The sequence below is a fragment of the Onychomys torridus genome, chromosome 20 (genome assembly GCF_903995425.1).
Source record: "Onychomys torridus chromosome 20, mOncTor1.1, whole genome shotgun sequence".
Taxonomy (NCBI): Eukaryota; Metazoa; Chordata; class Mammalia; order Rodentia; family Cricetidae; genus Onychomys; species Onychomys torridus.
In genome coordinates this window covers 21,991,266-22,014,606 of record NC_050462.1, presented here as the reverse complement: position 1 = coordinate 22,014,606, position 23,341 = coordinate 21,991,266, and the positions used below count along the sequence as shown (strand labels likewise).

General features: G+C 37.8%; 1 pseudogene; it reads left to right on the top strand.

Annotated features, from left to right (window-relative positions):
• The first annotated feature begins 21,052 nt into the window (after positions 1–21,052).
• Positions 21,053–22,488, top strand: LOC118570789 (annotated as a pseudogene).
• The last annotated feature ends 853 nt before the right edge of the window (positions 22,489–23,341 follow it).

The following is a 23,341-nucleotide window of genomic DNA, read 5'->3' as shown; positions in this document are numbered from 1 at the left end:
TATCACATTGCTCTTTTCCCTCTAAATACACAAATGAACAGTTATACGTCAAGGAAAACAAAATATTTTATGTATATAGTCATATAATCTTTGAGTTATAATATAAAGACACTTCTGTGCATTGTCATATTTCCCTTCATCTAGAAGATTGATCAAAATATAATAAAGAGGATACTTGTAGAATGAGTAAAAATGAATAAGGAATGCCTCATTTATAAGCAAATAGTATAAATACAAACAAAAAGTATAGTATGTGACAACTGAAGACCATTCAAATGTAGCATGAATCTTAAAGGTACTTATTAATAAAATCAAACCTGAGGCCAGTTATTGGGGTAAACGCTGGAAGATCAGAGAAGCAGAACAAGCCACAGCTATCTCACCTCTCCAGTTCCTCAGCCGATCCTGTTTCCTCAGACTGGAAACCTCTGAGTCCTCATTCAGAATGGATCTCAGCTGAACTGTGCTGCTCGAAAGCCTGAAAGCTTAACCAGCCAAATCCTTCTAGTTCCTGGTCTTCATGCCTTATATATCTTTTTCTTTCTGCCATCACTCCCTGGGATTGAAGGCGTGTGTCACCATGCCTGGCTGTTTCCAATGTGGCCTTGAACTCACAGAGATCCAGAGGATTTCTGCCTCTGGAATGCTTGGATTAAAGGCATGTGTTACTACTGCCTTTTCTCTATGTTAAATATTGTGGCTGTTCTGCCTCTGACCCCAGATAAGTTTATTAGGGTGCACAATATTTTGGGGAACACAATATCACCACAATTCAAATATTATATGAGCATCACCATTATCTACATAAAGAATTGTTTTCAGATTTCCAGTTTTAAGCTTCATATCCATTAAGCAACAATTCCCTTTATTTCCCTCACCATGAACCCTGCATATCTATCATTCCTTCTTCTCTTCCCTTCCTCCCTCCCATTCTGGTCCTCTCCTTGCTTTCCCTCTGCTTTGTCTTTCTCTTTCTATACCTTGTCTATTCTTCGACAAGGATATCATTTTTATCCTTAAATGAACAAGGATCCTCCTGCCTTAGCTTCCCATCATGGCTCCCTGCTTTCTGTCTCTATAAATTTTACTGTTTTAGTTACTTCATATAAGAGTAGGCAGAACCTGGAAGCAAACTAGATGCCCTCAAATGAAGAATATATAAAGAAAATGTGGTACATATACACAATGGAGTATTATTCAGCTGTGAAAACAAACAAACAACAAACAATGACATCATGAAATTTGTAGGCAAATGGATGGAACTAGAAAATATCATCTTGAGTGACATAACCCAGACTCAGAAATACAAACATGGTATGTACTCACTCATAAGTGGGATCTAGATGTAAAGTAAAGGGTAAACAACCCACAGCTCCAGAGAAGCTAGGAAACAAGGAGGACTCTAAGAGGGACCTTTAGATCACTTTGGGAAGGGTAAATAGAGGAGATCCCCATGAGTAAACTGGAGATGGGGGCAGCAATGGAGGCAAAGGGATGGGAGATGAGAACATGAGGGAATGGGATAGTAGAGCTAGGGGAGCAACAGAGTGGGAGAGCAATGAAAGAAGTATTTTGATAGAGTGTGACATTATGGGGTAAGAGAGAAACCTGGTGCTTGGGAAATTCCCAAGAATCCACAAGGACAACCTCAGATTAGCAATAGTGGGGAGGGTGCCTGAACTGGCCTACCCTGGTAAGCAGATTGGTGAATACCCTAACTGTCATCATAGAGTCTTCATCCAGTAATTGATGGAAGCAAATGCAGAGATCCACAACCAAGCACCAGGCCCAGCTCCAGGAGTCCAGTTAAGGAGAGGGAAGAGGGATTATATTAGCAAGGAGGGGTGGAGATCATGATGAGGAAATTTACAGAGACAATTGAACCAAGCTCATAGGAACTCACAAACATTAGACTGACAGCTGTGGAATCTGCATGGGACAGGACTAGGCCCTCTGCATATGGAAAAGAGATGTGTAGCTGGGTCTCTCTGAGGGGAGGGGCTTGGTCCTGCTTCAACTGAATGTACCAGGCTTAGCTGTTCCCCCATGGGAATATTTTTGTAGGAGAGAATGAGGGATAGGTGGAGGGGCGAGTTGGGGGATGGAGGAGGGGTGAGAGTGGGATCTGTGGTTGGTAAGCAAAACGGAAAAAAAAATTTAAAGAGTTTCCAGTGGTAAAAAGATTATTGCATACAGCGCATGGGGTGTAAAGTTCAGACAGGCTGAAGCATGTTCTTGAGTTTTCATTTTCATCTTTAATGATAATATTCCTTTAATGATATAATTTGCTTAATATTCATCTGTTTTAGTTATTTAATTATTTCCAACTCTTGATTATTGCAAGGAATGCTGATATGAACACAGGTCATAGGCATGAAAATAGCTCTTTAAGGAAAGACTAGCTTTTTTTTTTTTTTTTGATAGGGTTTCACTCTATAGTTCTAGACAGCCTGGAACTCTATATAGACCCGGATGACCTCAAACTTGCAGAAATCTACCTGTGCCTGCCTCCAGAGAGCTGGGATTAAGGGAAAGTATCACCAGGCCATGACACCGCTTTCTTTTGCATATATTCCTAGATACCAAACAGTGAAATCAAATGATAATTTTGTATATATTTATTTGAGGAATTTCAATGCAGTGGATTTGTGATTACTCTCTAGTGATAAAAATGACAGCAAAGTGTTGGGGACCACATTACACTTGAATTTGGAGTTTTAAAAGTGGGAATATGAATTCTCTAAAACTTTGATGTGTGTGATACAGTTACACAAAATAAATTTACAAGTTATTTATGAAATTAACATTATTTTTTAATTTTAAATTTGATTAAGAAAAGGACAAAAGGAATGCTCAACAAAGATGTCAGCAGCATTCTTTATGTGTTTTGGTTTTCCAGCAGCATTCCTTTATCCAAAAACCGAAAGCTTGAAGATTGAGCATGGCCATTATTGCTAAGGCTAACGGGGAAGATTTGGAAATGATGACTTAGAGAAAGTTGTATTTAAGGTTTTTGTTTTTTATTTTTTATTTTTTTTATTTTAGAAGGCAATGGAAACCACAAGGTTAGTAAAGGGGTAAATCACATAAAACTATTACAATTGGAAATAACTTGAAAGGTAAGTCATGTTGACAAACTTGCAAGCAACATTAAATGCATAAAATTTACGCCCAGCCCTAAAATGAAGGCACGGTATTATCCAAGAGGAAAGCTAGTGATGAAGGCTTAGAAAAGATAGTACTATAGTTTGAATATGGGCCCAAAGAATCAATGTATCAAAAACTAATTTGTTAGTGGTAATTTGTATGTAGGGGCTTTGGGGGCATAATCCTGGACTTTCTTCCTTGTGGTAACTTTGAAGTTTTATTTTAATTTGTAGAAATTTTTATTTTCTAATTTCTAATTTAACTTTTTTTTGTTTGTTTTTCGAGACAGGGTTTCTCGGTAGCTTTGGAGGCTGTCCTGGAACTTGCTTTGTAGACCAGGCTGGCCTTGAACTCACAGAGATCCACTTGCCTCTGCCTCCCAACTGCTGGGATTACAGGCATGTGCCACCACCACCTGGCTTCTAATTTAATTTTTGAGACTGTGAGTTTTGAATATTGTATTTGCATTGTTTTCATATCTTCTTCTCCCTTCTCCAACCTCTTCTGTGCCTCCCCCACTGGAATTCAAACACACACACACACACACACACACACACACACACACACACTCTCTCTCTCTCTCTCTCTCTCTCTCTCTCTCACACACACACACACACACACACACACACACACACACACACACTCTCTCTCTCTCTCTCTCTCTCTCTCTCTCACACACACACACACACACACACACAGGTGTGTGTGTGTGTGTGTGTGTGTGTGTGTGTGTGTGTGTGTGTGTATGGCTCATGTGTACAAATATCTTCTACTGAGTCCATTAAATTTTATTATATACATTATTTTTGTTGTTCACTTGGGATTGAATAATCTATGGTGAGCTTATCCCTGGAAAAAAATGAATCATTCAGCAGCCATATATTCCCTGTAGTTCTTCTTCTAAAAGTGTTGGCTAGTGATTTTCTCCTCTCCATGCTGGCAAGTAAACTACTGTTGCCATTGTTCAGGACTTGACATACATTTTTACTCTGTTCACTTCTATGACATTCCCTGGTCTTTAGGATTAAGGATGAGATATATAGATGCATCATTTGGGTCTGGGAACTCCTCAAGCAGTTGTTCTTTGCATTTTAACCAGTTTTGACTTTCTATAATAGTCTCCGTCTGCTGAAAAAAAATATTCTTGATGAACGGTGAGAGTTATACTTTTCTGTGGGTATAAGGATAAATATTTAGAATGTAGATAGAAGTTATACTTGTTTATGAACATCACAGTAGTAGGTTCTCCTTCAGGGTCTATGAGCTAAACAGCCATGGGAGTTGGCTAAGTTTGCAATACCTGGCTTGAATTCATTCATGTTGAGTAGGTCACAAGTCCAATTATATTGATCTTATTTTGTTCCAGAACAAGAGTGTCACTATTGCACCTTTGGGCCTCCATTGCCATTCCAGACAGTATTTTAGTTCATAGGCATTAGAGACAGGTAGTGCTACTCACTGCGTTTGTCCCTTGGCAGCTTGCATAGCACATTCTGATACGTGAGAGGTAATTTCCAGGAAGGCTGCTTCCAGGTCAATTCAAGCTAAATCCCTAAAAGTCCTACGTCCAGGTGTCCAGCAATAAGACCTTACCTTCAGCTTCTGGGGGGCAACCAAAGCCAATGACAATGTCCTGTATTATTTTGAGAGTTTCATGGACTCTCTTGTCCAGCCACTCAAGAGAGGTTTCTTATATGTGGCATTGGGGTTTCTTTCATGTAATCTTTGGCCCTTTGGAGAAGCATCATAACCCTAATATAACTTCATCTCTGCCTTCCTCTCCTCTCCTCTCCTCTTCTCTTCTCTTCTCTTCTCTTCTCTTCTCTTCTCTTCTCTTCTCTTCTCTTCTCTCTCTCTCTCTCTCTCTCTCTCTCTCTCTCTCTCTCTCTCTCTCTCTTTCTGTGTGTGTGTGTATGTGTGTGTCTTTACAGACACCAGTTTTCCAAGTTTATGTATATATGATACAAATACATTGATATTTATTATGTAGGTATTTTAAATAAGCATAATGTAATGTGTTCCTCTATGGCTTTTCAAGCATCTTTAGTGTTATTTATCCTTCCTACCCCTTTCTCCCTTTTTACTCCCCCTCCTTCCTTTCCCAGGTAAGTTCTCAATGAATTTCCTCCTTCATAGCATCTGTATTCTTCTATCCCTGTTTCACTAGCTCATTCTCCCTCCCTCCCTACCTCATAGGCTCCTTCGGCAGTCCTGCAAGGTACATACTCATAGTTCACTTTCAAAATCTATTCCTTTAAAATGTTGTCTTTTGAAAATTCTAAGTTATCAACCTAATACAATTTTGATCAATTTTCCTGTATATAATTTACCATATTCATTTCTATTCACTCCGGATTTTATACAAATCAGCTTTAATATAAACATAATGTTATGATTATTATATATCTTATGTCATCATGCCAGGCACTGTAATGAATTTATGTCTCCTCTCTAAACTCCTTCAGATACCATGTAACAATAGTTGTCTGAATGAATTCATTTCTGTCTTGAATTTCCAAGTGATCTTTAGCCCACAGCAATGACAATATATTGACTTCTTACTTGCTAGTCCTTGTCCCTCAGAGATAATGAATATATACATCTGACCCTAATGGTTGTTGACTCTTTTTTCTTTTCTTTTTTGTTTTTTTTCATTTTTCTTTATTAAAAAAATTTTCTACTCACTCCACATATTATCCACAGATATCCCTCCTCTCTCCTCCCACCACCAGCCCTTTTTCCCAAGCCACACTGCATCCCCACATTCCCCGCAATCGATGTCTCCCGTGGGAAGTCATCAAAGCCCAGCACACTGAGCCTAGGCAGGTCCAAGCCCCTTCCCACTGCACCAAGGCTGTGCAAGGCATCACACCACAGACACCGAATTCCCAGAAGTCTGCCCATGCACCAGGTACAGATCCCGATCCCCCTGCCTGGGTGCCCCCCCCAAACAGTTTGAGCCAAACAACGGTCTTTCCGTGGGGGTGGGAGAGGGCAAGGAGTGGGGGATTAGAACATAGGGAAATGGGAGGGTCAAGTTGAAACAGGGACAGTGTGGGAGGGCAGGGAGGAAGATACCATGATAGATGAGGACATCATGGGAATAGGAAGAGGCAGTGTACTGGGGAGGCTCTCGGGCATCCACAAGATTGAACACACCTTGGTCTGCTGGCAGTGGCCCAGAAGGTGCCTGGATTGGTCTACACTGGTGACCAGCCTAGCAAATAACCTAGCTGTCATCATAGAGCCTTTGTCCAGTGACAGATGGAGGCAGATACAGAGATCTACAGCCAGGCACCAGGCTGAGCTCTGGGAATCCAATTGATGAGAGAGAGGAGAGATACTGCAGGCGGGGGACATTGAGATCATGATGGCAGGACGTGCAGAGATGACAGGTCACACTAGTGGAAGCTCATGAACTGAGGACTGGTGGAGCCTCCATGGGACTGACTCTTTTTTCTTATTAGATCTCTTTAAATATGGTTAGAGAGATATGCCCGTGTGTGCATATCATGTATATGTGATGTGAGTGCTAATTGTAGCTATCTAGAATTAAAATTGAAATATTTATAAAAATGTCATGTTGACGTTCCTCTATAAGAAGCTATGAAGAAACGTAGACTATGGTTGCTTATATTTTTTGTATTTGTATTCATAAACAATTCCATAAGCTACACTTAAAAAACGGCTGCGAGATGAAGCACAGTAAAGACCTATTTAATCAATATTCACTGACATTGTTTGTAAATGTTGTCAGTTGGTTGTTTTATCTAGAATGTGCAATAAAGTGGGAAAATATTAAGTTAATAGATTCAATATCAAGCCCATTATTGCTTGAGCTGCACTGAGACTTGCGCAGCACTAAAGATCCTAGCTGAGCAACAGAAGGAGAGAAAAGTAGATCATCCATTTGCTAGAGCACTTAATGATACTTTATTGCATTATTTATCAAACGCTGTGGATGTTATTTGTAGCTGCAAGCTTGACCTCAGCTAATCATAATTTGATAAATGTACATAGCAAAGGCTCTCTGACAAAATGCCCTATTGTTTTCATGAAGCAGGAACATGAGGTAGAATTGTGAAATTCAATGTGGTTTGCAGATATTAATGCTGAGACATTTATGCACAAGATAGAATTGATGTTTATAGTCCAGACACGGCTGCTGAAATGTCATTCTCCTTCAAATATAAATATTCAAACTGTCTATCTTAGATGATTCCTACAAAGCAGTCTTCTAAATGCAGCAGGAGGACTATAATGATGATATATTATTAATATGTTAGCATTCACATTCTCTAAGGAAGATAAGAAACATCAGAAGCCTTTTACAATGTTATTTAAAGGTTTATATAAACATAGATTTGAATATATCCATATATGTATTTTTTGGAGAGAAAATTTAAATGTGGTTCCAAAAACAATGTATAATATATACATATTAATTTTAGTATCTTTATCAAAAAGAAAATGAACCATGCTTTCTAACATGAGAACAAGACTTTATTTTGTTTATTTTTTAAAGATCTGGAATGAGAAATTTAGTCCTTAAGATTTTTCTCTTCATAAGTAAAACAATATTGGTAACAAAGAAGTAAAATTTTAAAACAATAACATAACTGTATTGCACACTACAACTATCTAACAATTGAGTGTCATTTACACAATTTATTGGAGAAGATTGAAACAAAATAAGAAGTGTCTCAAAAATAAAAGCTATTTCTACTGATTTTGCGAATGAAACATGGTGATTATTAATAACAACTTTGGCTTCATTTCTAAGTAAAGATTCATTTTTTTCCTGTAGTATGTTACCATTGCAAATTACAAAATCACAACTAGCATACAAGTGTCAAATTTTCATATTCAACAACTGACCATATATAATAATGAGCTATTTGCAACCCAGATATTTTCAAAATTATGCTCCACATGAATATTGGGTGAAGAATTAACTACCATATATGAAATTTTAGATTTATCGCCTCTTTCAGAATGCAGAATACGTCAGCATATCCATATGTTTGGTAGCTGCGATACAAACTGATTTGGCCATATCAAAGTTCATGAAAGTATTACAGCTTACATGAAATGTGAGTTATGAGGTAGGATACCCACTGAAAGAGCATGCATTCTTTGTAGCTTTATGTTCACACCAGCTCCAAATAGGATTCACAATACAGACTATTTTAAAAAATATTTGTTTAAATGTGTGTGTGTGCGTGCGCGTGCGCGAGTATGTGTGTGTGTGTGTGTGAGAGAGAGAGAGAGAGAGAGAGAGATGATTATATGCATATATGTACATGTTTGCAGAGACCAGTGGACAATATCATCAAGCTGCACCTTGTTTTAATAGACAAGGTATCCCATTGAACCGCTGCTTGTTGTCTTGGTTATAATGTCTGGCCACTGGGTCCTGCAATCTGCCTTTCCTAATCTCCATGGTGCTAGGTTCCCAGTGTGTGCCAGTGTGTCCAGTCTTTGACTAGATGCTAGAGATCTCTAGTCACATTTTCAAGGTTACATAATAAGCACTTTACCTACTGAATCATCTCCTCCTCTCTAAGACATGTTTATATATTATTAAATACCAGAGTGAAAAAATAATCAGTTTATTTTCCTATTGTATAAAATATAATTGAACACAAATATGGAAAGTATTTTTTTGGGAAATAGTAAGTAATAACATAAATACTATTTTTACTATTTCAAATTCATTTATATATGTCTAGACAATATAATTTGTTGGTCATATCAATATACATTGTATATAAAAACAAATGTAAGTTTACATCAGTATAGAAATGTAAATCACATCTATGAAAAAGAGCTAACATTTAAAGTACCAGTTTCAACATCAAATCTGAGTCACTGGGTAATAATGATGTCCAAAAAATATTTAGTGACAAGAGCTTTCAAAAAGTATTTTATATTTTAATAAATTAAGGAATACATGGAACCCATTCTATAAGTTTGTGTTTTTAGTTAGAGATCAGAGTTAGAATTTTATGTGAGAAACGGAAGCTCAGAAGGATTCATAGTAAGCCAAAAGAGGCAGATTTCTAAAGCTAGGCCCAAACTGTATTTCACCTCTCCTGACTCTATGATTCCTATACTACTCCAGCATTCAATTCTAGAAAGATTTTTTTGTTGTTGTTTTTTTGAGACAGGGTTTTTCTGTGTAGTTTTGGTGCCTGTCCAGGATCTCACTCTGTAGACCAGATTGGCCTGAAAATTACAGAGTAGTATAGTAGATGAATTTGAAATAGTAAAAATAGTATTTATGTTATTACTTACTATTTCCCAAAAAAATATTTTCCATATTTGTGTTCAATTATATTTTATACAATAGGAAAATAAACTGATTATTTTTTCACTCTGGTATTTAATAATGTATAAACATGTCTTAGAGAGGAGGAGATGATTCAGTAGGTAAAGTGCTTATTATGTAACATTGAAAATGTGACTAGAGATTGTTGGTATTTACATTTGAAGCAAAATATAGCTCCTTGCAATCTAAAACCCATCATTTCAGAAATCAGAATATTGAAGTTTGGTGGCATGAAACAATTTGTGCAGTAAAACAAACTCAAGGAACTGATGTATTGATTACAGCCTTGTTAGCAACAAGGTATACGAATAAACAGATAAAGTAGTTAGCTCATTCCTTTACAGAAGTAGTACTGACTCTGCTCATCTCCTCAAGGCCAGTCTTTGTTTCCCCTTGATTTGGAAAATAAGTGACTTTATTTTGTGGGCAACATGCCCAGCCTCAGTGTTTAATCTCAGTGGTTGGCAGCTTTGATTCTCCACAATGTACGTAGAGAGTGATGTTGGCTGTCATGGTGATTAGCCACAGCCATTTAGTTTCCAGGGATTAGAGACAGTCCTGGTCTATAATAGGTTTCCTCATCCAAAATGTCAACACTGCCAGTAGCAAACACTGGTTTCTCTAATCCTGGCAAGCTTCTTCCATGTTGCTAGGAGTTGGCAAAGAGGCATGAATATGTTGCCTTGCTAATGCCAATAAAATGTGAAATATAGTCTATGGTGGACTTCAGTGACTTTCCTTGTGTGTCTAGAAGGGAAGACTAAAGGTAGCTTGAAGAAAGCACATGTGCACTACCATTCTCTCCCTTTTGCTTCATGCATTTTTTTTCTTAGATGAGAAGACATGGGCTGTGAAGAGAAGCAACCAAGTGACGAGGAAGACAAAACAATGAGGAAATCAACAGGATGACAAAGACAGATGCCTTACTGAATCAGTTTGGGGAAGGAACACCTTCGTAGTGTAGTTCTCAACTAATAAATAATGAATAGCCTTATGAGCAAAGCCTGTTTCTCCGGCAATCTGAAAATAGCTTTATGATATATGTTAATATTCATGTTCTTTATCTTCCATAAATTTGGAAGTACACATTATGAACACACTTTGGCTCTGCCTTAGTTGCTTTTCGATAGTCATGAAAAAACACCTTGACTGAGGAAACTTGTGAAAGAAAGCATTTAGTTTGGGTTTTACTGGTCCAGAAAGTTAGAATCCATGGCCATCATGTTAGGGAGCACAGCAGCAGGCAGTAACTCATGGCACAGGAGCAATATCTTAGAGCATACATCTTTAGACACAACCAACCACCAGGCAAAGAGCAAAAGCTAACTGAAATGGGAGCCTTTTGAAACATCAACGCTTACCCTCAGTTATATATACACCTCCTTCAAAAAGACTACACCTTCTAATCGTTCCTGAAACAGTTCCACCAAGTGAGACTCTGGGTTCACCACATGAGTGTATGGGGGGTATTCTCAATCAAACCATCTTTGGTTCAATTACATGATTTAAAATTAATGTTTTTCTTAAAGAAGTTAGACGGGTAAAGAAAATAGTTTTAAGAGTATTCTCAATTGAACTTAAACATTATAAAAACATTGCTCAATTATGTTAATTTTTGGTGAATACCTTTTGCGCACTAAAATATAAAGGTTTTTCTCTGTATGTGCATGAGCGTACACGTGTGCATATATGTGTATGTATTGTGCTTCTTACATGTACATTCTTGTGGGCATGTATGGGAATATGTAGGTACCTGTTGATGCCAAGTGTTATCAACTAATTAGTCCTTCTTCAATACCTGTCATCTTACCTAAGACAGAGTCTCTCACTGAAATTGGTGAATGTCCAGCAAACCCTTGGAATCAGCCTCTCTGTCCTTAGTTTTATATTAAAGGGGTGCACCCAACATCTTTTGTATGGGTGCTGGTGAACCAAACTCAAATCCTCATACTTACATATGAAGCAATTACTCACTGAGAGAGCTCCCCAAAGCAAACTAGTTAACAAGCAGTTAAATAAAGACTGTTTGTGAGTTCTCTTCTTTTCAATTTTCTAAGTGTACTCTTTTCAAAAACCTAGTTGTAAGAGCACGCCTATAATCCTCACACACAGGAGGCAGAGGCAGGTGGATCTCTGTTAGTTCAATACCAGCCTGGTCTGCATGGTGAATTCCAGGACAGGCTCCAAAGCTACACAGAGAAACCCTGTCTCAAAAAACAAAAGTCAAAACATATCAAAACAAAACAAAAATTCAAAAGGAATTTTCTTTGAACAATAAATAGAAACATTAAGTAATTTAGTAAAGTTGGTAATGCTCGAAAGATGGAGGTTATAAATGAGTTTCAGAAGGCAGATGCTCTTAACACTTTTGGTGATAAAATTTTGAGATTTCAGTTCTAACTAGTTTAGATCCATTATATTAGAAAATGTTTCTAAGTTTTAAAATGAGAAGAATAAACCATCAGGTGCATTATTCAACAGAGAAGATTTGGCTTACTAAAAATATTTTGGTATTGTTTGGTTACCTTAATAATTTATATAAACATAAGTAAAACATTTTAATACTTAAGCTAATGTATATTCAGCTTCCACTTTAAAAATATAAATAAGCCTAGAAAAATGGAAACTACAATTGGTACCTGTGAATTGAGATCAGCTAAAAATTAGAGAAAACTGAGCTGAATTTAAAATTAGATATAGGTTTCATAATTATATTCTTGGTTAAATCCACCAGTAAAATTAGTGCTGTGTTATGCACCACCAACTCAAGTAGGTTTTGATGTCCATTGCTGAACTCTTAGATTTTGAAAGTGCAGTGGCCTTTTGGATTTATAACTCAGTGCACAGCAATTATAATAACAGAGCATATTCTTGATTTTCTTCCATTTGAAATCATAAGTGTTTTAAAGTAAGTATACCTGAAACAGTCCCATCATTGAGTCCTATTTGGGATCTCTGTTGGTCTTTCATGCCTAGACTTCCTGTTCTTTATTCTTTCTCCTAATTTAAATACAAGGTCTCATTGTGCTTCCCAGGACATTCTCAAACTCACAACCCTGAGCTTTCTTCTTTGTGATACAAGGGATACATACATACATACATACATATATATGCTACTGTGCCTGTATCACCTTTCATTTGGTTGAAGAAAAAGTGTGAACACAAGATGTAGAAGCTTAGGCGTTGTACATGTGAAACAGGCAACCTAACACTGAGTCACAAATACAGCTTTGCATTTCTCACATCCATTTTTGAGACATGGTCTCACTATGTAGTCCTTGATTGCCTAGAACTCACTGTCTCTTTCAGATTTTCCTCTATCAAGAAGAGTCCCCTGCTTCTGCCTTCTCAGTGCTGGGATTAATGGCATGTGTTACCACATCTAGCCAACCTTCAATTTTTAATTTGTATACAGTAGGTATTGTTTATAGGGACTCATTAGCTTTCTCTGTTTAAATGTTTTCAAACTGTAGCTTGAATACCATACATGAACTACCAAGTTCTACATATTTCAAAACATTATTTTAGACCAGTGGTTCTCAAACTTCCTAATACTGAGACCCTTTAATAGAGTTCTCATATTGTGGTGCCCTTCAACTATAAAATTATTTTTGTTGCTACTTCGTAACTGTAGTTTTGTTACTGTTATGAATCATAATGTAGATATCTGTATTTTTCATTGATTTGAGGTGATCCTTGACGAAGGTCTGTTCAACACTCCCAATGGTGTCACTACCCAGAGGTTTAGAACCATTGCTTCCCACATAGTGAATATGAATTCTCAAAGTTGTCTGTATTTTATAATTACATTGACTAGTATACATTTTTTTATACCTGTAAACATTAGTCAAAGCATAGTACCTGCTACCAACTTCTTACTTAAAACAATTGTTTCATCACATTCGTGGTACAGAAGCTTAAGAATCAACATCACTTGGGGAGGACTCTGTTCTAATGTCCTGATTGTGGCTGAGATTCCACCGACCTTACTTCCTGCACTAGATTCATTGTCAATTTCTCCATTAATCATCATCCGCTTTACAAAGAAGTTTCTCAAATGTCAGAGAGTTGTACTAATCTAAGAGTAGAGAGGATACATTTAAAGGTTGCCTTGGTTCTTTCATCAGAATGTGAGTAGTTTAAAACTTTAGGTCTGTGAGCTTCTGAATTAAGGTTTTCTGGCCAGATTCACACTTCCAGGCAAGTATTTCCTCCTGAAGAGCGGACACTAAACCTGATTACAAGGCTGTTAGTTACCCACCTTGTGGGAGACCAGCTACTACGTTTATTTACCCCAGGGACTCTTGAGGAGTGAGGGATAAGAGACTTAGAAATAGAGAGGGGAGAGAAACAGAGAGAAACACAGGACAGCCTGGGGTGGGCCTGGATCCTTATCTGCTGGCCCAGAACTTTATTCAAAAGGGCTTTTTTAATGACAATGCCAAGGAGAGGGGCAAAAGCCCTCCTTCTTGCTAAATACACCCAAGTGTAGACCCTTCCAAATACCTGATACCAGAACCCTGGCCCAATCATCCTCTTGTGCAGTCCTTCTGGGTCAAGCCACTAGGAAACCTCAGTGGGCTCCAACATTCCTTCCACCCCATTAGTAACATTAGTGTTACTATTGTACTCATGCATTGATCTTTACATAAAAGTCTTGCTTGCAGTTCATAGGGTTCATGGAATTCTTTATCTGTACTAACTTGTATCTGTCCTGTGACCAACCTAGTGGTGTCTTTAGTCATAGGGTCTTATTATCTATCAAGTCCTGATGTGCAACCAAAAGTAATGTGAACAGCCTGTGTTGTTTGGCTTGGGAACCATCATGGAAGATGGGGTGTAAATATTATAATAAGAACAGGAAGTCAGAGAGGATCACACTGAAATAGTGTCTTCCGTATATTCCAGGGGCACTGTGCTAATGTGGCCGCCTGCACATGATCAATCCAGTTAACGTTCTAGCACGGGTTTAGAATGGGTTCATCATGTACTCCCCCATGTAGTTAAGAGCTATGGACAGTTGGTTTCTGGGGAAAGGAGAATTAGTTTGCTCTAAGGCTGTGGATCCTGGTAGGTCTACAGCATTCTAGTCCCACAACAGAAAGTATATGGGCAGCACTAATTAGAATAAATTGTATATAAAAACAATGTATAATTGTTCACTCTTCCTGAGTTAACTTTCCACAACTCCAATCAGAATTTCTTATACCTGCCATTACAGTCACCGGGCCCTTGTTCCTTGCTCTCCACCACATTTATTTATGTCCCACACAATTTACTATCAAATTCCTGTCCTATACCCTCTACATCTTCCCAATAGGACCTCATCTTGTATATCATTGAATTTTTTTGAGGATAATTATTCTTGATAAATAATAGAGGATATATAAATTCTGGTCAAGTAATAGTTTTTAAAATACTCACTATCACTAAGTTAAAATAAATGTATTAGCAGAAAATTCAGAGAATTAGTTTATTCCCCTACTCCTTTTTAGCTTTGCTGGATGCCATTGTATTTTGACTTCTGTAGACATCACTAGATTACTAATCTTGCTAGGTTAATCATACCCCTGCCTCTCTTTCATAAGAAAATATATTATTGAGCATGGAGCCCACTTGGATGACAGCTGCACAGTATCCATCTCAGAATCTTTTTTTTCCACTATGATGATCATTTGCATATTATTTGTAGAAACACTTTCTCTACTAACATTGATACCGCCTAGAGGTTAAGATTTGATTTAATTTGGTGTCATGACATAGCCTATCATTTTGATACATTGATAGCCTTCTACTTGCTGCCAATAGTCACTGCCTTTGCTCATGTATTATAATCTTCACTAATTGAAAGAACATTTGGAACTGGAGGGATGGCTGAGATACACAGAGAGTGTCTTGCAACTAAGACTAGTGTTTCATTCTGGCACCCATAGCTAGCAACATACTATCATCAGCAGCTTCAGTTACAAGGTAACTGAAATTCTCTTCTGAACTCTAGCTACATAAAAAGAAAGCAATGGATACAAATATTTTTAGAACATATGGAAAAATTCAGTTCCTTTATTCATAAATAAAGATGGTGTGTGTATGTGACATGGGGCCATGCCTTTAGCAAGAAGAAGAAGAATAGAATTGTCCCTTATGTTTGCCTGTTCACTGGTTGGTTATTTTCAGGCTATGAATTTTTATTATTATATAAAATATTATTAAATATTTCAAATAATTTTCAACGTATTTGTGGTCAAGTAAGAACACTCTAGGATGAAAAGAGTGCACATAATTTGACTCAAGAAATCTTTGGATTTTTAGCTTTACCATACTGTGTTTTTCACATAGTATAAAAGATAAAAATGTATAAATTAATTCTGGAATGTATTTGCCTATATTTATGATAATTAGAGGAAACAAGAGTATATCTCTGAATCTGCTGTATTTATTCATGTTTATGTTTATGATTTGTAAGGGAAACTTTCAATTGTTATTGCTGAAACAAAAACATTAGCACTGATATAATTTCTAATTCTAATGACAACTTTCTATCTTGCAGCTGGTAATGACAACCCCTGAGATAACTTTTATTTTAAATATAAACATTACATTAAAAAATTAAAATTAATTTATTTTCACTATTTTTTCAAATAAAACATGAGAAAGAATTCAAACAATTTGAATTACTCACACAAAAAGTAAAGCTAAGGTATAAAAGCAACACAGGATAGTAAAGAAAGAGATGCGTTGATGGCGGCGGGGGGGGGGGGGGGGGGGGTTGGGGTTAGGGAGAAACCATGGCACCAGGGAATCCCCCAGGAATCCACAAGGATAACCCCAGCCAAGACTCCTAGCAATAGTGGAGATGCCTGAACTGGCCATCTCTTGTAATCAGCTTGGTAAACACCCTAATTGTCATCAGAGATACTATATCCAGTAACTGATGGAAGCAGATTTGGAGCTCTACAGCCAAGTACTAGGCTGAGCTCCAGGAGTCTTGAAGAATGGGAAGAGGGACTGCATGAGCTAGGGAGGTCATGATGGGGGAATCCATTCGTGGGAACTCACAGCCTCTGGACTAACAGTTAGGGATGGATTTCGGCCTTCTGCATTTGTGTGACAGTTGTGTAGCTTGATCTCTTTTTGAGGCTTCTAGAGGTGGGATTAGGAACTGACCCTGGGGCTTAGCTGGCTTTTGGCCTCTATATCTAAGTTCTCTGACACCAGATAAGCTTATTAGGGTGCACAGTATTTTGGGGAACACAATATCACATATCACCACAATACTCTTTCTAACTGTGAGGATAAAATACCAATCAGGAAAATATTGTCTTATATATTTTTTAAAAAAATGATATTATTGCTCAAGTTAAAAAATTAAGAGATGTTACATAATCAGTTGTCTATACTCTGAGACTCCTGGTAGGTGGATAGAGAATAAGTGAGATAGAAAGATAGACATTCCTTTATACTTTTACTATTCTTGATTATTATCAGTGACTGCATGGTTATTTAATAAAGAATTTCTAAAAGATATCATGTTATTTTGGAACTCACTAAAGAGTACTTAATGTTAGATTATATAATGACTACTAAATTAATTTTATAATTGTTAAGAAGACAAAAAAATAGCATTTTTTTCTAAAGAGTTTTGAACAATTGTAGCTTTATTGATGGGATTTTTATTCATTATCCTAAAGTATAATCTTACTGAAGTTGAAAAATGATGCATTATAATATGTCAAATAAATAATGCTAGTGGACCATCAATCATGACTTTCAACTCACATCTTAAACTGTGGTTTTCATTATCATAATAAAATTCTGAGTTTACATGACATCAAATAATACAGCATGGCCAGTTGCACAACTTGCCCAATCTTTTATTGGTCATGAAAATAAAAAAAAAAAAATGAACATAACATTTCCTGATTCAAAACCCATTTTGTTCCTGGTAGGCTTTTATTCTAGAGCAGCTTTCTACAAAATGCCATCAGTTTTAACTATTTCTCACCCACCAGTAACAATTGGCCAAATGAATAGAAAGTCTTCTGCTGCCAACTGGTACTGATGGATATTATTTAACCTGCCCTATAGAAAGACTGAGGTTCAAAAAAGAAATCAGACAATGATCTCCTAGAACACAATGCCAACGGGAGACTCTGGAACCATTCATGCAACAAAATGGCACTGTATGTATGTATGTATGTATGTATGTATGTATGTATGTATGTGTGTGTGTTTGTATACATATATTATATACATTTGTTAGAGGCCTGTTTTTCATTAAGTTCTCACCGAGGTCATAGTGTTTTGAGCAACAATGAGGGCAGAATGTTTTACCAAAGGAAACCTCACCAAGTATCCCATTCTCTGAAAGAGCAGATATTCTTTCTGGTGTCCCATTACTGACAATTTTGCTTTTATTCAATGAGTGTAGAAGAAACTAGGGTCATTGAGAAATTTACCATCTCTGAGGAAGTGAGCGAGATGAAATCAAATGCAAGCATTATCTTCCTATTACATATAAATGGTAGGTTTGGGGAAAGCAATGCATATTCAAACAGCTTCAGACATTACCTTTAGTTTACTGAGTTGTCTATTTCTGTACTAAACAATTCAAGAGAGTCTAACTCAGATCTTGCAGGATGAGCCTTGGTCCCACTAGAACCCTCCCATTTTAGATGCCAACCATACAAAAAAGCCATCACTCACCTTATGACCAGCTGACAGAAGTTACTATGACCTATTCCTTGGATTAGACGAGTTTGTAATGAGATTTCACATAAATCATAGGACACATTTCCCACTTTCCTTTAAAGGATATGGTAAACAACACAGAATGGAGAGGAAAAAACAGGGTAAAAGTTGTATAGGATGAGATCTGGAATGGTCTGCATATAGCAAAGACTTTCTGTGGAGTTTTGTTTTGCTGCCCTCTCAACATTTGAATGCATTTGCCAACTGTCAATGGCATTAAATTATAGTTAGAATAAACAAATTGTTGGTACTGTGTTAGGTATCAAGAGGGTATAATTATGAATGAAAAAGGCAATATTCAAAGGTTTTATGACATACACAATTCAAATTACATAACATCTGAACTAATACAAAAATCTCTGAAGTAAAGACCTGATAGGTTATCAGAAGTTAGAGAGAATGGCAAAGTAGATGTGGCAATGATAAGGTGACTGAAAGGGGTACTGAAGAGTTGGAGGTATTATGAATCAATAGTTTCACAAGATAATATGTTGGGGCAAATTAGGTATGTAGCACATGGTATCTTACTACATTATTTCAATTCCATGTGAAAATAACATATTTCAAAGTAAAAAAAGTGTTTATGAATCTCATGTGAGAATTCATATTGAAAAACAACACAGTCTGAAAGAAAAACAAAAAATTTATTTACTTTTAAGTTTCTTTGAGAATTTCATGTATTGCATTTAGATCATCATATTCATGTAGTATTTTACCTTTTCTCAGACCCTTTCCTCTATCTTCACACAGCCAACTCAGTGTCCTTTTTTTTTTTAAAAAAAACAAAAAATTCTGTTAATTGAGTCTAATTTTTACTGCTCATATATATTTGGAAGTATGTTCTACTATTGGAGCAGTGTAAAGAGCTTAAAGATGGTGCCGGCTTCCGCCCTCCACCTTCCTGATGGTGAGTGCTCTCAGTGATAAACAACTCCTTATTTGGCTAAGGCTGAGAATCTGGCTTGCTTCTGCTTACCTGGGCCCATAGGTGTTGCCCATGTGGTATGCTAGGGTTGGATGCCCAGAGGCTATATAAGGAGTGAGCAGGTTTCCTCAGGGAAGAAGAAGACTGTTCAAGGTTACTGAATAAACTGCTGAAAGAAGAGCTTGGTGTTGCATCTTCCTTGCTGGTCGAGGTGGTCCTGACAGAGCAGGAACAACTTACCAAGGGTTACACTCTCAAAGAAAATTGACTCCCTCTTCCAGAAACCAATTGCTACTAAATGAATGAATAAATAAAAACAACTGAAACTGGAAAAAATATTTGTAACAGGTTTAGAAGATAATATAAGAAAATAATTCCATGCATTTGGGATAAGGTTCAGAAAGAACTATTGACAGGTTAGACTATAATCGAATTAGGAACTTCCTATTGTCTTCTAGACATGAAATAGTCAATGTAGTAGTGAACTCACAGTGTCCATGGTTATCTATAGAAGACCAAAGCAGCCAAATTTCCAGAGTAGATGGGGTCCTCACATACTATTTACTAGGGAGCTAATGGCAGTGATTAGTTGCTAAGGGAGGGAGAATCACATTAACTGGTAGTCTTCATGTGCTCTGATGTATGTCCCCATGCTCTTGTGTATGTAGACAAAACTAATTGGACTTAGTGGGTTCTACACAATAAAAAAGAGGAAGGGGGGAGGGACGGAGGGAGTGAAGGAGAGAGGGGGGGAGGGAGGAAGGGAAAAGAAAGAAAGAAAGATGCATGCAGTTGAGTGAGTGAGTGATAAGAGGCCATTGAAGGAGTTGGTCAGAGAAAGTGGGAAATAGGTATAATTGTCTATAGTTTAATGTGTGTGTATATATATATATATATGAAAGTTTTCAAAAGTAGTGAAAAAATAAGCAACTAACAAACCAAACATAAAAAAGGAAAAATATATTTACACTTTATATGCCTTTTGTAGATCAAGATCAATTAATTAGAATAGTGAGTAAAGACAAGTAACAGCAAACTTATTGAATGACATATCAAAAGGAAAGAAGGAAAATAGGAAGGGTGGGACATTTTTATCTCTCTCTCTCTCTCTCTCTCTCTCTCTCTCTCTCTGTGTGTGTGTGTGTGTGTGTGTGTGTGTCCTCATTCTTTTTTTTTTTTTTCAGTTAAGCATGGGTCATAATCAAGACTTTTTGGGAAAATTTATACAATATCTTTAAATCATCATTTCTGGGTCATCAACAAAGTACCATCATCTAAATCCCTGAAGCAAAATAATATTGTCTTTTTAAAGAAGATAAGTAAATTATTGCATGCTTTGGTGCCACATCTGGCATCAGATTCACAAGAATTTTTTCAGTAACTGTAATGACCTTAACTACATTACCACTCTGAATCCAAGTACCTGGTAAAGTTTGAAGCGTGTGCAGAAGTGGAATGAATTAAAGCAGTGTTTCTTGTGGCTGTGACCCTGTAAAATCAGGATTATGCAAATGAACCATTAGGACAATTCTCTATTTGCCTTGGTATTTTAGGAATCTACACCTTCATTAAACTGAATGGAATTTCAAGGTTACATGGGCTGCACAAATGGTCAATTTGGAATGAAAAAAAAGAAAGGAGTATGTTTTATAAAATATGCAGGCCTACTTTGAGACTACATATTAATGATAACTAAAATGATGATCTCATGATAATGATCTATTTCCTAGTATATTATTTTCTCTTCCCATATAATTAAACTGTGTTCATGATTAAAAATAAACTACGTTAGAGCACAGAAAAATAAACAACATTCTATAACGTTATCTGAATGACAAAAATAATATGACTATGTTAATATATTTTACTTTTTATTTGGCTTCAATTAAAGACTCAGGCTTATGCATAGCCTGCATAATGTCTTTGATTATAAATATATCCCTGGATTTTGCCCACTTCTGTGCCAGGCACTGAACTGGGCATTTGACAAGCATCACCACTTAATCCTCAGAACATTCCAGGGAGTTTTACAGGGTCCTGTCTCCTGGGCCGTGAGTGAGCTGAAGGACTGCCCATTGCAATTCCATGATTTCAAGTCTGTGGACTACCTGAAGGTCTGTCCCTGGTACACAGCAGTGCTGGCCGGCTTGGAGGACTATGGCATTAGTATTGAGGAGCTGGACAGGCTGCAACTGGAGCTTGAGACCCTGCTGTCTTCTGCAAGCCAGTGACTGCGTGTACTGGAAGCTGAAACCCAGATCCTTACTGACTGGCAGGAAAGAAAGGTGACCGACGGTTCCTGAAGCTGGGGAGACCATGAGCTTGGTGCTCCCCCAAAACATGGGAAGCCCAAGAAGCAGAAACTGGAAGGGAAGGCAGGACATGTCCCCGGCCCTGGCCCAGGACGACCCAAATCCAAAAACGTTCAGCCCAAGATGCAGGAAAAGGAATTCACTGATGGACCGATCGACGTGCCTCGGATCCCCAAGAATGATGCTCCCAACAGGTTCTGGACCTCTGTGGAGTCCTATTGAGCCGACATCACCAATGAGGAGGTACAAACACCTGAAGCCCCCCGAAGATGAAGCTGAACATTATTAGACTCCCCCACTGGGGAAATACTACTCCCAGCGCTGGGCCCAAGAAGATTTGCTAGAGGAGCAGAAGGATGGGGCTGGGGCAGCAGCTGTAGCTGACAAGAAGAAAGGCCTCATGGGACCGCTGAATGAACTGGACACAAACGATGTAGTTGCTCTGCTGAAGAAGTCTGAGGCCCAGCACGAGCAGCCAGAAGATGGGTGTCCCTTTGGTGCCTTGACAAGGCACTTGCTGCAAGCCCTGGTGGAGAAAAATATTATTTCCCTTATGGAGGACTCTCCTATTCCTGACTTGTCTGGGAAAGAATCAGGGGCTGACAGAGCAAGCACCTCTCCCCCAAACCAAAACATGTTCTTCAGTGTGCCACATACCAAGTCCCTGGAGAAGCGCCTCAAGGAGGAGCTGATTGCCCAGGGTCTTCCAGAGTCTGAGGACCGGCCTGCTGAGGACTCAGAGGATGAGGTCCTCGCTGAGCTGCGCAAACAGCAAGGCTGAGCTGAAGGTACTCAGTCCACACAACCACACCAAGAAGCATGACCTGCTGAGGTTGGCAAAGGAGGAGGTGAGCCTGCAGGAGATAAGGCAGCAGGTCTGCATTGCAGACAATGAAGTCATGGATGCCTTTTGCAAGATCATGGCTGCCAGGCAGAAGAAGCGCACCCCCACGAAGAAGGAAAAGAACCAGGCCTGGAAGACCCTGAAGGAACAGGAGAGCATCCTGAAGTTCCTAGATGGCTAGCCTCACCTGCTGCTGGCCACCTCCCTGGCCTGGCAGAAGCCCGCTTCCTTTGAAGCCTTGGCCGTGGGCTGCCCATCAAATGACAACAGTCACAGGGCTGAAATACTCTCAGGCCTCTCAGCTGAGCTTTGTGCAGCCAACATGCAAGGCCTAACTGTGCTGGCCTGGACCTAGCATCTGCCTGGTGCCTCAGGGGAGCAGGCTTGTTCCTGGCTGTCCGCTTTCCTTCTTCCAATCTCCTCGACACCTTTCCCTCAAGGACTTCTTCCTTGGGGTTTTGTAAAGTACAAACTTAAAAACAAAATGACTGCTGTGTTTTGGTTTGATATATATATATATATCCCTGGATATTATTAATCAGATTGAAATATTTTTTTGTAAATTTTAATGAGAATTATTATAAACTAAAGTTACCAAAAATGATTAATAAAACTCAGAAATAATAATGTATTTTCATTACTTTTTATTTTAATAGTTCCCTGAGATCAATATTTCCTTTGGCAAATGAGTAGCTACATCTTATTAAATATAAAATAAAACTGTTCATAGTTTTGATTTCCTTTTAGGTTTATAGTAAATATAAAATGACCTCAACCTTAATAACTGGAGTTTGATCCTGGGTAGCCATAGAGAAGAGAGAGAGAATGAACTCCTTCAAGTTTTCCTCTGACCTTCATATGTGGGATGTGGGATATGTACTTACATACTTGTATTCATCAGCATGTATACACAAAGACATATACATATTAAATAAACATAAAACAATTTAAAATGCATAATAGAATGCAATATGTTTATTATTCACATTGGATATATAATCAAATATTCTTGTTTTATATATTAATGTTATTGT